Raw genomic sequence first — 16251 nt, 5'->3', positions numbered from 1 at the left:
AGACTCACACTAGTTAGCTACAACGGATTTTTAATTCTGAGGATATTGTTGTAACATGGTTTTCCTGAAGAGGCGGCGACAGGAATTTCGGTACAGAGGGAGTATTTCATTAATTTGTTGCACCCGTCGTTGGAACAAGGCTGTGCCATCTTGAGCCGGCCTGAGCCGAGCCAAGCCAAGCTAATGTATGATTGGGTGTGGCTCAAGTCAGCAGCCGCCATGATGACAGGTGGGACCGAAGAGATTACATGGCTAACTAGTGTGAGTTCTTTTTTTATTCATTAGTTCTGAAGTTGCCCTTTCTTTTTTGTTAAAATCCCTTGTAGTTGTAGTTTTCTGTTACTCCACCCCTTGAAGGTGCATCTTTAAGCAATTTACTCGAATGAACAAGTGATGAAGTGATCACTGACACAACACTAAGGTACTAGTACAATACTTAGAAAAACACCGTAAGAAAGGTAGCTATGATATATCATAGCAAACAATATAAACTAAGATACAAATAGTCATGATGGTACATATTTTTTATGTTACTACTATTACATAAACAAATTCACAAAATAAATATGACTTAATTAAAAAAATCTAGAATATTATTCATTTTACAACTCTCTTCACAGATAACAAAAGAAGAGGGCAATTTTTCTCTCACTGGTTCAGATATTCCTTCAATTTGATGAACGATGATTACTGTCAATTTTTTCGCTGGAAGATATGTAGAAATTACCCAATGGCAAATGAAAAATGTTAAATGTGAGTACAATGTCCAAGAATTTTCTCCCTGCTTTTAGTAGCAGCGGAGAATTTAAAGTTACGCCAAGGCGAACGATGAGTGCTGGCAAGTCTTGGCTGCAGTGCCACCTGAGTATGCTAAATTGCCAACACACTAAGGTGCCAACACCACACTTCAATATTCCAGAAATCAAGCCATACGAAGTAATCATAATAACGTTGTTCAGTACTCTTTCAAAATTGATTATTTAAATGCTAATTCCAACTAAAAACGGTTTCATAAGAGGAAGTTCTCTTTTTAAACTGATCGAGTAAATGATAATTACGAATTTAAAAAGGTTTCATAAAAGGAACAGAATAAATGACTGTCTTTAGAAACACCTCCATAAATCATGCAACTTGCTTTGTGCTTACACTCAATCACAACAAAGTATCAATAACTTTTAAGTTTAGAAAAAAAAAAAACTCAATGCCCCCACAAGGCCACAATTCTAGAACTTTGTAACAAAGTTAATATTTGATGATGTAGCGACACAACTACTTCGCAATCACAAATTTAAAATCTCACACTGAAAAAGGAAAGCCTACAAGGGCGTGTCCACCTCGGAAGACGTCGTAAGCCTTGGATGCTCAAATATCTTCAGATCGTATGATGTCTTGTTGTACCACCACCACGAACAAAGAATGGTTGCCATAAATTATCATATTCTCAACCAGGTTAACAGTATTTTTTTTCCTCCAAAAAGGTTAACCATTTCTGCAGACTTCCCACACATGCGGAAGTACCTTAGTAAGAAACTAAGAATGTCATACTGATGCCATCAAGGTAGATTTGTTCAGCATCATATGATGCAGAACCCACCAAATTACTGAAGCACTGCACGGCCGACAAGCTGCAGAGAGAATAGTGTTGAAGGACACTGAATCATAGTAAACACGAGCTCCTGTAAACTGATCCAGCATCTCCTACGCCCTCCGAAATCCACCTCTGTACAAAATCCTTTTAGTATAATGTTATATGTTACAGTAGATAGTAAAAGTCCTCTGCCATAATACTAATCAGAGGTCAAGCCTTCCTGCTGTGGCCATTGCGGCATAAGCCATGATGGATATATTCCAAGTGACAACATAAAAAACATCACTCCTGGTACATCCTGGTATGTACCCTTCGTACAAAATTCTGGCAGGTCTCAACATGATCGACTTTGAAAAAACAGCAGCCAGAACAGAAACAGTGAAACTATCAGGGACATACCCCTCTCCTCTATCACATCAACGATCACACGAGCTTCTGATATTCTATCAGCATCGCAGAGTGCATAGAGAAGCACATGTATATGGTGTTATCGAAATGGCAACCCTCTTCAGAAGCCATCCCAAAAACACACATCTGGCCGTCAATCTTGCTGTCTTTACAGAGGAAACTTACAACCAAAGAATATGTTACAACAGATGGTTCGCATCCTTCAAACGGATCAGAACCAATGCCCTGTATGCTTCGCCCCATAGCTTTTCTTGCAGAATCCAAAAACTAGTGCCTTACAAGAATACACATTGTGAGATAGCCCTTTCTTCCTCAAGGTACAGAACAGAGCCAATTCCTTACTGCTGCGACCACCGACCAGACTTGCACAGACCGAAAAGAATTTGGTTGGAACCAAGAATACCTCATACGCCAGATCAGAGCAATCGTTTTTCACAAGAACCAAAAACTAATGCCGTACCTTGGCAATGGGCAAAATCGGCAAGTAATCGAGTGTCATAATTAAGTCGAACACCTTCAGTGCATGGTCAAAGTTGGCGCCAGTTACGGCCTTCAGGCCTTTTTAACTAGCAGCCCGTTGAAAGCCGCGTTCGGCGTCGGGTCGAGGCAGCTCATGTGAGATGTCACGGCGGGTCGGCGGCAACGTGTCCCGGCGAGGCGCGGCGCGGCTGGACCGGAGGTAGGCGTGGGGGGCGCTGTACTCGGGGGTGGCCGTGTGGGGCAGAGGCAGCCGGGCGCGTCGATTAGGTTCTACTCCGTAGTTCGTTCGAGCAGAAAACATGAATTTAATTTGACTATGGAACAGAGAGCAAATGTTGGCTCTTCGTCTTCCGGATCGACGGCTAAAATTGTCATCCTCGCATGATTAAAATTGACATTTTCACAGATTAAAGTTGTCACTCTCACAAAATTAAAGTTGACACCCATGAATTAAACGTTCGTGTCCCAGCCTTCCAGCGTGACAGGGTAAAATTGCCACCGCGCAGAATTAAAGTTGTCACCCTCACGGACCATTGCCTACATAACTAAAGTTGCCACGACACAGAACTAAAGTTGTCATACCCACAAGACACGTGGCACGATCTCAGGCACGGTCTTCTCAATCAGGTTGACAGCAGACCGTTCGCTCCGAGAGACAAAAGAGCGAACATTCGCTCAATATAAATTGCGCTCCATATTTCATTACCTCTCGCGCATAAATGCAAAACTGTCTGATTTGCACCTGAAATCCGTAATATCAAATAAGTCACCCCCAACTTTTTTAACGGTAAATCACCCCCACTTAGCAGTATTGGAACTGATCTGGCACATTTAGGACGGCTTCTAGGGTGATTCAGACTGTTTGACCTTTTCTTTTACCGATGGCGTGGCGCGGGCGGTTAATTCCCCTCACTATGTCTCCCTTCTTCAACAAATCCCTAAGTTCCCGATCCCCCACCCACCTGTGAACCCTAAAAATCCAGAGCCCTCAAATCAACGAAATCGAACTCGCCAGCGGCTATCCCATCCTCACGGAAGCATAGTTCCAACTCATCGACCGCTAGGTCTAGTGCTTAGCGGTGGACAACGAATCCTGGATCCGGGACGAGGGCCTCCCTATGGTTGCCGTCGTGAGCCCGCCAATGATGGTGATGAGTGGCACCACGTCCAGCTGCCACACAATGGTTTGCCACCTCCGGCCGTGACGGGTACACAAACTCCACCTTGTCCAGCTCTAGCCGCCCCGTCTCCAGCTCCATACCGATTGCCCAGAGCTCTGCATTCGCATCAGATGGAGTCAACTTAACTTAAATAATAATTCCCCATCCATGGACAAAGTCAGATGTTACGATGAGATGGATGATAGCTCAGCTTGAATGATAGCTACGGGCCGCCGATCATGATGGAGAACATGGTGGCGATGGCGATGGAAGTTGTTGGTGTGGCCGGTGCAGACGAGGTGGCCGGGGTACCAGAGCAGCAGTGCGTAGCAGGAGAACACGGTGAAGTAGGCCCTCCAAGCCCGAGCCCCTTAGCGAAGCCGTTCCTATACCCGATCCTTTGGGCCACGGCGAGTGCCACGGAGTACGCCCTCCTCGCCGACGAATGACTGCAAAATGTTGTCTGAGGCTAGGGAGCGACAAGATGTGGTGGAGGAGAAAACGATTGAGGCGGTGAAGATAGGAAGGTGAATCGCGCTGGATTAATTCTTGTATCAACCATCGTGCCTCGTCCTTGGTAAAAATAAAGTCAAACAGTCGGAATCACCCTTCCTAAATGTGCTTGGTCAGCTCTAATATTGTCGTGGGGTGATTTATCTGGTACTAGAAATTTCAGGGTGTATATCGGATAGTTTTGAACTTAGGGGGTTATACGTCCAGTGAGATACGTTGAAGGGTGAAATATGAACTTCTTTCATTTAATTTCATTTCGTATTTGTTTCAACAGGGTGTTCTACAATTGTTTCAACGTGGTGTTTCTGAGAAACAACAACCACAATACGTGAGCATACACCATCAATGTCTACCAAGGACTAGATGATTATTAATAGATCGGTAATCCTCCACACAAAAAATAAAGAAATTACTAGGGACACTTTGTTGTCAACGGGAGATTATTTCGCCTTGGCACAGAGTGGCAAGTCTTTCGTGTTGTTATTTTCCAACTGAAGTTTCTTTTTACACAATTATTATTATTATCGAGAGGTAAAAACATAATTGTTATTGGAATAATAACACGAGGACCACTGGACGAGTACGAAAACGGTGGGCATTTCTTTAATTCTGGCGAACTGCAACACGATAACTTCACTTGGACACTAAAAACGTAATTGTTGGGACATGACACCAAGACCATATTGGACGGTGATGAAAGTATATTTGATTCTACAGAGTAGCATATACCGTCCCAAACTGATCGCTGCGTACCGAAAGCCAAGACGCCTCTCGCCGAAAAGAAAAAGGGAAATAATACCCCAAGAAACGTACCAGCGTTATCAAGGATTACTCCTCATCCGTACAAGAGTGTACTTCTGGTTTTTTTCAAAAAGTTATCAAGAAAATAAGCATTTTCCAGATCCAGAAACACCCCTACTCCACCCTATTAGACTGGTGCTTTGAATGAACAACAAAGAATACTTCCCGCCAGCTACAACAAAGAGTACTACTAGTACACTTCCGGCCGGAATAGAATTAGCACTGCCATTAGCGCCACAGCTTATAAAAATTTGAAGTTTGGGAGTTCAAATGACTTGCCCAGCTATAAAGCCAACACAATTGTACACAGACACACACACATTCTCTCCACATGGCTATCGATCTGAACATATCACCAGGTGGGACCGTGGGAGAGAACATGAACGTGAGCCTCCCTTGCATGAAGAACTCTGGGCTGGACATCAATTCGCCGTAGAAGAGGGATCTGGGGACGATTGGCCGCAGGGCTAATTTCAAGGCGTGGAGTCCGGGGTTGAATGCAAAGTGTACGGCACAAAACGAATATGTACACTTATTTCCGGAAAAGCTCTGGAGCCAGAATTACACTCTTATACGGACTGAGGGAGTTATTAAGAAGCATCAACTCCTTTTTCTACCTTTTCTCACTAACGAAACTTCTCCGGAGATTGTTATCAACCTTTAAGATTTTCTTCTGCTCAAGGCCTTTTTTATTCGCAGAATTCTAAAATACAAGGATAAAAGAAACATTAATGCTGAATGCATGTTCAAAACAGGTAATTGAAGAGAACCAGATTCAGATTGGGTGGTCAGCCAGCGAGATATGTTAGTTCCTCACCATGGTTCGACATCCTAGGGTTGCATTCTGGTGTCTCACTCTGCAAAAATTAATATATGTATCTATATATTGTCGGATGCAACCGCACATCTCTTACAGTTTAATTAAAAAACAGATGATTGGAAAACACCAAGATTGGTAGACCCAATGGCCTCATTGATTAATGGGATTTGTGAAACACATGAATAGAAAAACCGCATGATTGTAACATCAAGTACATACATGATACGAGAACTGCATGATTAGCACGTGCCCTTTTGATTCAAAGGATTTTCATAGGAATCTTAGAGGTTTAGACTCTATTCGGTTTATACGATTTTGAAATCACATAATAGGAAAAGTAGAGGATTGAAATGTCAAGCACACTTCAGTCCTTATGAATTTTCCATGGGATCTCACCGAATTTTCCTTGAGATCTCACCTAGTGGTAAGAATCCTTAGGAATTAGGTCAATTTGGGGTATAATACTTAGAAATATAGCATCTCTTCTGTAAAACAAATGCTACATATAGAAAAAAATATCCTAAGGTTCGAAGTCCTTTAAAAATCCTACAAATGAGCCATAGAATCATAAGAATTTGTTTCCTATGTTGGTTGTTTCGTAGAATCAAATCCGCTACAATTTTTTCCAAGGATTTCATTGCCCTAGATTTTCAAAGAAATTTTTGCATCCACACGAACCTCTTGAATACAAAAAATCATTTTGTTCTCCTATGGTGGAACCAATCAAACTTTTGCATGAATTCAATTCAATCATGTAGGATTTGAGTGGCCTGCCCCTTTAGTCTTGTGTTTTTTATTCCTACATTTAGAAATCCCACAAATCAAAGAGGCTACTGTTTGACAAGGCATAGAAAAACGAAAGGAAATGTAGCAAGAGGTTTGAGTGGACGAAGACTTTACTAAAAATTAGTGCAAAGTAATCCTTATAAACAAATCGTAAGGATCTCAATCCCACAAATCAAACAACCCAACTAATACAGGGAGAAATCCTTAGGATTCAGGGCTCATTCGTTTTGTAGGATACGTGGAGGAATTTTTACAGGATTTTAACCCTTAGCATTTTTTCCTATCTATAGCATTCGTTTCACAGAAATTGAGATCATAGATTCCTAAGGATTGAGCCCAAATTGACCTAATCCCAAACGATTCTACACATTAGGTGAGACCTCATGAAAAATTCCTAAGGATTAGAGTGCCCATGACATCTCAATCCTCTACTTTCCTATTCCCATGATTTCAAATTCATGTTGTTGTAATAAAATAAAATCCTTATATGGGTCTTGCCATAATCCTACGTGGCGGCGACCAAGTCAACAAACTCCAAGGATCAGTCAATTTGCCAACAAGGCATGGTCATGCCAACTAGGCGCCGGTCAAAAGAGTCAACAAGTCAAGTCTCTCATGCCATAGTCAAAGGGGAAGAGGAGTTTGAGTAGGGACCAAGAAAGGTGTAGGAATGAGGCTTTTGGTCCATGGTGGACCATGGACCAACTCCTACTTTTCCCACTTGGTGCACACAAAAGCTATGCCCCAAGGAGCCCCTTTTATCATTTTGTCCCCGCTTTTCTCTTTCCCTCAAGGGTAGCCATGGTTTTTTGTCATTAGGCCTGAGAACGGTTCAGGTATAACCGGTTGTAGATGGTTGGTTTTCATTTCAAGCCTGTATGGTTTAGGTATAAATGGGCTGAATCTCCAAAGAGTTTAGTTTGGTTTTGGGTTCACGGTGGGAACAAGTTATAATGGTTTGGTTTTGGGTCTAAACAATTTGGTTGGAGATGGCCTAAACCCATGGGTCCATAACTGTTTCACGTCTCGGTTTGTTCACGAGAACTCCTATCGATCTCGTCTCCTTCTCCCTCCCAGATTCGCCGCCGCCCGCCGCCTCCCCCTTCCAGCTCCGCTGCCGGTCTCGATCTCATCCCTCCGTCCCTGCATCACTATCCCTACGGTTTTCCCTGTGGATGTGCCACCAGCTCACCACCAGAGCTTCTCCGCCGTTCTCCCACCGCCGGCCAGCTCGCCACTGGAGCTTCTCTGCCGTCCTCCCGCTGCCGACTAGAAAGGCATATTTCTTTTCCCCCTTCCTGCCCCATTCTTGCCATATTTACCACCTCCGCATTATTTCTCTGCTCCATGTGCATGCCTTGAATTCCAGTTATGTTAGATTAAGCTTTTCTTCCCTTTGATTTGTTGAGAATCTAGGATTGTTTGATCAACTACTGTTTGGTTCTAGCCGGAGTCAGTTTTATGAAGACTCCACTTTTCTGTAAGAACAACGTCATGCTTTGGTTTACTTGATATTGTCCTGCATACCAAATGCACATGCTTTGGTTGGTTCTGTTCTGCACATGCTTATCTGAACAACAAGTAGATTTGTTTTGGACATGCTACAGGATGCTACTTATCTATACATACTCCTACTTATCTGAACAAAAGATCTGCAATTCAACAAATATAACTTGATTATATTGGTTGATAATGAGCTATTTTTTCTAGTCGAAGGTTGCTCGGAAGATTTGTTTCATCTGTGGATTGAGTTGGGAAGGGAGCACAGATCTTTTGCTCGATGTGTTAAAGACAGTCGTTGCGCCTGTCTTATGTGGCAAGGTAGTAGCATGCTTTCATTATCCTTACTAAACATGTTTCTTGATATGGATTGAGAGCCCTGACGGTGTGCTTGATACTTATTTTAGTGGTGATATTGAATGTTCTAGACATCGCATAACAGTAGATACTATTTGAGAATCCTGATTCACTATGTTCTACCTTTTCTAAGCATTCTTAGGGGTCGTTTGGAACAAAGGTTTTGCATAGGATTTTCACAGGAAGTAGATTCCACAGGAATGGGTTCCTTTGGACCGTTTGGAACAAAGGATAGGAACATAGAATTCCTATAAAACATTGTTCCTGCCCCATGGATTCATAGGAAATAAAACATCTACTCCCAACTCATTTTTTCTCGCGTGGGAACAAGCTAGGCAATCAAATTTGGCATCTTTCTTTGTCGCACACGCCCAGACAGACGTCCATTCCCGTAGCCTAGAAGCTTGATTTAGCAAGAGAAAACATCTTCGTTGCATACTGTAGTTCGGATCTGGTTAATTAGACTTCATGATTACTAGATAAATATTGTTGTTTAGATCTGGTTAATTAGACTTTATGATTACTGGCTAATGAGGCCTAAGTCTATACTATCAATATTTGTGCACTATAAATTTGCCATCTTTCTTTCTTTGCTCAATTCCTATCCTTTTTCCTGTTCCTGTGTTTCAAATGACTTTCTTCTTCAATCCTATGTTTCTAGTTCCTATAGGATTGAAGATGCATGCCATGTCACATCCTATATTTTTCCTAACCTTTGTTCCAAACGGGGCTTACTCACTGTGATTTCTGATTACTTATGGGCTAAGATTCTGAAGAAGTAACAAATAACTCAATCAAAACAGTAGATACTAAGGCGAAGTTTTTTTTAACCATCAAGACAACTAACTGTTGTAATATTATTCAACCTTTTTCAGGCAGACTTACCTAAAGCTGTAAATGAGTTTTTGTCTATTCTGGAGTTTGACAGGGTTTATTTTAGTCATCTCTTGTCCTTGAATAATATTTGCATATTTATTTTATATTTACGATACTTCATTAGTTATATTGTTGTTCTGAATTTTGTGCAGCGAACTATTTTATTTTATGTTTAGGATACTTAGTTTATATTGTTGTTCTGAACTTTGTAGTATCTTGTTCCTTGGATATTGCTAATGTAGTTTAGCATGAAAAGAGAGAGGGTGACTTGTGAAGCTGGTTGGTCTCAACTTGTGAAGATGCAGATTTCTCTTACTGCAGATGTTTAGTTCTCTTCTGTCAGATTTCTAGTTCTCTTGCTGCAATTCAACTTGTGAAGCTGGTTGGTCTCAACTTGTGAAGCTGCAGATTTCTCTTGCTGCAAATGTTTAGTTGTCTTCTGGCAGATTTCTAGTTCTCTTCCTGCAACTCAACTTGTGAAGCTGGTTGGTCTCTTTTGGCAGCAGGGATCTATCTCGACATGTCTGCTTCAATGGGTTCAGAAACTGCAGATTTCCGAGATGAAAGTTCAATGCAACTAAAAAGTAATAGAAGGTCAAATGTATGGGAGCACTATGATGAGAAAGGTGCAGGCGCTGATCTCAAGGCAGTGTGCAAGTACTGTCAAGGGGAACTACTAGCCAAGTTTGGCACTAGTAGTTTGAGATCTCATCTTACTCATGCTTGTCGATCAATTGAGGATGATGTCAGGAAGAAGTTGCTCTTGGCCATGAAGAAAAAACCAGCTCAAGACTTCGTGTTTGACCCAAAGTTGTGCCATGAGCTCATGACGAAGTTCTGCATTCATGCTGAGATTCCGTTTCTCAAGTTTGAAGACCCCTACTTTCAAGCATGGATAGACTCGATGCAACCAGCTTTCCAAATCAAAGGGCGTCACACGGTTTGTGACAACGCAATGAAGATGTATGAAGAAATGAAGAAAGAGATTGGAGTTGAATTCCAAAATTTGGATTCTCGTATCTGCCTTACTTCTGACATGTGGACTTCAAACCAAAACTTGGGATATATGTGCATAACAGCCCATTATATCGATGCCGGATTCAATTACAAGAAGAAGACCATTAACTTCAAAGAAGTAAGATATCCTCATACTGGCTTTGCAATAGAAGAGGCGATTGTAAGTTGCTTGACAGAATGGGGCATAGGGAGCAAAATATTTACCATGACATTGGACAATGCTAGTAATAATACGACCGCTTGTGAAGAGTTCATGAAATATCACAAGAATTAGTTGCTACTTCAAGGACAGAATTTGCATGTCCGATGTTGTGCCCACATTCTCAACATACTGGTGCAAGACGGGATGAAAATAATTCATAGATCTATTAACAAGATACGTGAACTACTCATGCATATAGAGACTTCTCCATCGAGGCTTCAAGACTTCAATACAATTGCAATTGCCATGGGTTTGGCTTCAAAGAAAGGCATGTGTATTGATGTAGCCAATAGATGGAACTCAATCTGGGAAATGCTTGTACAAGCATTGGTATACAGATCTGTCCTAGACAGTTATGCCAGTCAACAATTGCAGGAATATCCAATCGAGGAAGAATGGGCGATTTCTTAAAGCTTTCGAAGAGCTTACCTTGACAATTTCAGCTCATAGGAAGCCAACTTACCATCAGTTTTTGCCCGTGGTGTTGTGCATTTGCCACGCACTGAAACACCACTGAGGGATACAGTTCCACTTGAAGAAGTCGAGATTTAAAGTGATCTCACTTATGAAGAGAAACCGATTAAGATCTTGGATACAGCTGAGAGGCATACTCGTTCCAAGACCATCAAATTCTGCAAGGTACAGTCGAATCACCACACCGAAGAGGAAGCTACGTGGGAACGCGAAGATGATCTTCGAGAAGACCACCCACACCTTTTTGCTAACCAGCAGAAATCTCAAGGACGAGATTCATCTTAAGGGGGTTAGGTTTGTAACATCCCAATTTTCAAAACCCTTCATATGCATTGCATTTCATAAGCATCATGTCACATTTGCATTTAATCACATCTAAAAAAAACCTAATGGTTAACTCAGAAAAAAAAACCATTAACAAAAGTACTTTTATTTGAATCCGGCTTTTCACCCTTCTTTTGTTAATTGCATTTTTACCCATTAGGGTTTTGGCATAAAAAAGGGGTTTGATGCAATGATAATGCTACCCCATATTTTGGTTTTGAATTGGATTTGAAACACTAAATATTTTAATAGCTAAAAAGCCCTAAAGGCTAGTTTATAGGCAAAAGTATTTTTAAAAAAAATATCTTGAGAAAATTCTTGTCCCAGAGGTTAAATCATATGAAGATATGATTTTACAAATTTTGTTGCATTTTATTTGGCTTGATTTGGAGTTTTGAATCAAAACTTGTATTCAAAAGACAAGAAATGGAAAAGAAAAAGAACAAAAAAAAAGGAATAAACGGCCGGCCCGGCCACTTACCCCCAGCGCCCGCGCCAGGCCGCAGCCCGCGCGCGCCCGAGCCACTGACGGGCGGGCCCCACCCATCAGACCATCGTCTTCCCCAAACTGCCGGCCGAGAAACCCGGCCACAACCCCGAGTCCACGCGCGCGCCTTCCACCCTGATTCCTCCGCGCACATGACCCCATCTTCGAAGCCGTTCGCGTCAGTTTGAAGCCCTCGATCTCCTCTAGCTTTTCCCCCCTCCTCTCTCTCGCGATTCGCCCCTAGGCTGCTCCAATTTCGCGCCGCCTTTTCGCCACTGGACGCCGCCGTCCCGAGCTCACCGCCGGCCGCACGGCACGTCATGGACGCCCTGACCTCACCCCTCTCCCTCCTCTCTTCCTCGCGGATCTTTTGATGCGCTCGGTTCCTCGTTTCGCACACTGCAGCTCGCCGTCGTCGTTCGACCGAAGCCTTGCCGCCGGCCGCCACTGTCTAGTCATCCTAGGCGTCGACTTCGTCACCCCCGAGCGGAACCAAGGCCACGAGAAGGTTCCCCAAGTCGCAACGCGCCTTCTCCGCCCTTCCTCGAGCCTAGCCGTCGCCGGAATCGCCCCGCGCCACCGTCCCCGTGCCGTCGCCGCCGTCGGAGCTCGCCGGAGCCCAAAACCCTAGCCGCCGGTAAGCCCTAGATCCGACGGGCCTGTTTTAATCCCAACCCGAACCGGTACCGGCTAATGAGATCACGCCATGTGTAACCCCTTTTTAATAAACCTTTTCTCGGCCGAAAATTAAATGGTAACTTTGCAGAAAAGCCCCCGAAATTCCAAACGTTCATATCTTTTAAACCGTTTGCCCAAAAATTGTGTTCTGCACCATTCTGGAATCCTCACAACTTGTAGAATCTTTTGGAAGAGTTTAATTTTGAATTTGACCAACTTTAACAGAACTAATTTACAGAATGCTTAGTTATGGTTTAAAATTCATATGAATTGCTTCAAACTAATTTTGAACATGTTAGCATGTTGTAAAATGGGTTACTCACTGTCCATTAGGATCAGAGGGATATTGTTTTGTAAATAATCTTGCCACACCAAATTAATTTTGCTCCATGCCATATAAAAATCAAATAAGTTTTTAATTAAAGCACACCTTTGTTTCGTACAAAGAAAGTATTTTTCTTATTAGTGTATAATCTGCCCAAACCTTTTGTGAAGCTCTTTAAAACAGAAGCTAAACTTGTTAAGTTTAGAACCAACCTAAGTGTGCATCTTCATGACTATTGCATCATGGCATGTTTTTGTATTGAATGGCATATTTATGTGTGTGTACTCTTTTATTTTAGATTGTGTGGAGTGTGAACCTTGTTGTTGCGAAGAGTGCGAGAACTACCACAACTCTGGACAAGGCAAGTTTCACTTTGATCATGTCTTAAATATTTTTACTATGCACTAGTTGATTTATCAGTTGCATTAGGAATATTATTTTTATCCCTATGCTAGCTACAAATCCTAGGTAGTATAGTTTTACCCTTGCCATTACCTTGCTACCAATTTGCCATCGATTGTAGTTAAATGCTAAGCTATGGTGGTATCGTGGGGAAAATTACTACATTATGATAATGTTATGTTTATGGGAAATGAGATGTTTTATTAGAGTAAGGCAAAACAATTAATTCAATGAACCATCCTGGGTGGACGGCTTTGAGGTTTTAGATGTTATGCGACGTCAGGTTCGTTTCTATGAGACCATTTCTATGAGTCGTCTCTCCGTGGATTCGGGAGCGCCTGCGTCGCAAATGTGGAATTCCACCTTGGGTAACCTAGACTGAACTAGTTTTCTATTTGGTAGCTTCCAGTACAATCACATGCTAAATGGGCTCTGGCGAGATTGAGTAAGTTGTTTGAACCCAGGTCCGGAGAATTATACTGAGGTAGCGTGTGTAGGGAGAGCGTGATTCTTCCGTGGTCTGGGGAATGACTTCTGAAAGTCTTGTAATCGATGCCGTTGCTACTCTACCCTGAGGACAGCAAGGGATTAACACGTCGATTTCTTGTGAGGAATGTGTACAACCTCTCGAGAGTGTCACACTAAATACTTAGCCGTGTCCCCCGGTCATGGACAATTATTAGCAACTGGATAGTGGAGCTGTAAGGAAAGTCTCACTCACTCTAATTTCTTAAATTAAAATGAATGGTTTGAACTTGGATTTAGGAGCATTGATGTGGCTACTCAATGTCCTTAGTCTAATAGGAGCATGGGTGTGTCTACCCCATTTTCAATAGTGACAAAACTATTTTGTTTAAAATGATAGGATGAAATAAAGATGCTTTTATGCAAATAGCCTGAACTCCACCTTGCCAGATTATGCATGTACTTGGTAGGTTCTGATATAACTATTAGTGATCTTGCCAATACATTTAATGTATTAACCCTAGTGGCTGCATCGTTTGATGATGCAGGAAGCTCTGACGAAGAGTGAGGGTACGTTTTGCCTTGGGGTTACGGGCCTACATACCAACGTGCTCTCACCGTGGTGTTGATGTAGTCCTTGTATCTTTCGCTTTCCGCTGTTGAACTATTGTGTTAATTCGAGCTAACCCAAGTGGTTACGCCAGTTTGTAAGCATTCTTAAATTCTGAATATTGCGTTGTAATACTTGAGACCTTTGTTCTATGATATTACATGTTGAAACCGTGTGTGCTAGTGAGTCGATCCAGAAACTAGCACTAAAAGCACAGAGATCGAACCCTTGTACAGGGACGGTCGCTTCATATTCTCCTTCTAGAGAAATTAAATAGCTATTAGTTTGCTTCATTTTGTTCTCAGGCAAGTCTTGTCCCAGTAAGCATGAAATGGGTTTTCTCAAGTAAAACCATTAAAGAGTTGTTGTAGTTTTTCCTCCATGCCCTTGTAGGCTTGTCCTTGATCACTAAGAACCATGTATTCAATATTGTTTCCCCCGAAAAATCAGTGCAACAATCTAGTGCAGTATGTTTTGAAGGGGCTTAATGTACTCAATATTGTTTCCCTGTGTAATGTACTGAGTATGGCAAGGCTGTTGATAATTGGGACTTCATACACTTCGGTTTTCTTTGCCATTGTGAGTGTGACACCGATTAACTGATTGGGACCTTATGGCCTCTGTCTATGGCAAGGCTAGAGTGTACATCTAGTTTTCACACTTAGTTTTAGAGATTCTGATTAATTTAAGAATCCCCCAATTCATGTTTATGCTTCAGACCATCTTGCTTTAGTTAATTTGTATATTCTCTCCATCCAACAAAAGATGTCTCATGTTTGTCAAAATTTGAATGTATCTAGACATCCTTTGTTGGACGGAGGAAGTAGTATTGTTTGTCAACTGATACATGTTTGCCCGTATTTTTAGATCTTTCTAGCAAATAAAATCCTTCAAGTGGCGCTTCTTGAAGCTTGTCATGGTGAAGAGATTCTACGTACTCACTATTTTCCAAAATACAACTCATACAGATTTGTGCACTTGGACCAAATCAGCCCTCGTTTCTAGTGCTTGACCACTCATATTAGGTTAATAATAAATGGATGTGAGTAGTTAGGCCGGGTGCGGATACCAAGAGAAAAATGAGGTATATTGTAAAAGAAATGAGAAAAATCTATACATGTTGTATTGTGGAATGGAGGGAGTAAAAAACTAGCTCCATTCCTATTTCCATTTTGTCTGTAGCTCATTTGGACGGAGACTGTTGTAAAAGTTACTGCTAATTATTTGCATTTTTGTACCCTTTAAAATATTTATGAATTGTCTGTAGCACAGGACTTGTGATAAAAAAAAGTTGTAAGCTTGCTGACATCGAGGAATTATGTGCGTAAGACTAGCATGAAGCTTATATGTATAGCGGAAGGTTGCACCAACTCAGCGTCAAATCTATGCTAAATTTGGGCTGAACCCACAGTTTCAGAATGGTTTTAAACCGAAAGTCCAGATCACGTTGGGTTGAATTCACGCACAGTGTGGATTGGTTCAGTGAAGCACAGTCAAGTGGTTTGGTTTAGGTATGGGCTCGGTTCCTAGACCATTCTTAGGCCTATTTGTCATAGACCCCTAAGCTATAAATACCCCCGTGGGGTATGTATCATTCACTCTCAACTTGAATAAAATCAAGGGGAGAGGGCTAGAGCAACCTAAGGAGCCCGCTCTCGAGTGCTTGGGTCGAAACTAGTCTAGTACGGCCTCGACTCGACCTCGGGGACGTGACTTAGGGAGCCTAGTTTTGAGGTTCCGAGTCGTCTAGTACGGCCTCGACTCGAAGTAGAGGGAACGGGTTAGAATTTCGAAGGTATCCTAACCTCGCTACTTGAGAATACGAGTTCAACCCAAGTCCGAGGCGGCCCCGAAAGATCTCTCGCTATAGGTGACCTGGGAAGACGAATTCGGCCCAAACACTTGGCTAACGACCCCTCGAAGCCTCTTCTAACATAGGACTAGGTCGTACCCGCAGGATCGTCCGAACTTATTCAAA

General features: G+C 42.1%; 1 long non-coding RNA gene across 1 annotated transcript; it reads right to left on the bottom strand.

The window, feature by feature from the left end:
* Nucleotides 1-1071: 1071 nt before the first annotated feature.
* LOC106865515 lies at nt 1072-2741 on the bottom strand. The gene is made up of 2 exons (XR_002961284.1): nt 2457-2741; nt 1072-2358 (listed from the first exon to the last, which is right to left on the bottom strand). It is a non-coding gene; the product is annotated as an uncharacterized LOC106865515 (long non-coding RNA).
* Nucleotides 2742-16251: the final 13510 nt, after the last annotated feature.

Source organism: Brachypodium distachyon, chromosome 5 (assembly GCF_000005505.3).
Source record: "Brachypodium distachyon strain Bd21 chromosome 5, Brachypodium_distachyon_v3.0, whole genome shotgun sequence".
Lineage (NCBI taxonomy): Eukaryota > Viridiplantae > Streptophyta > Magnoliopsida > Poales > Poaceae > Brachypodium > Brachypodium distachyon.
This window is presented reverse-complemented; position numbering and strand designations above follow the sequence as displayed.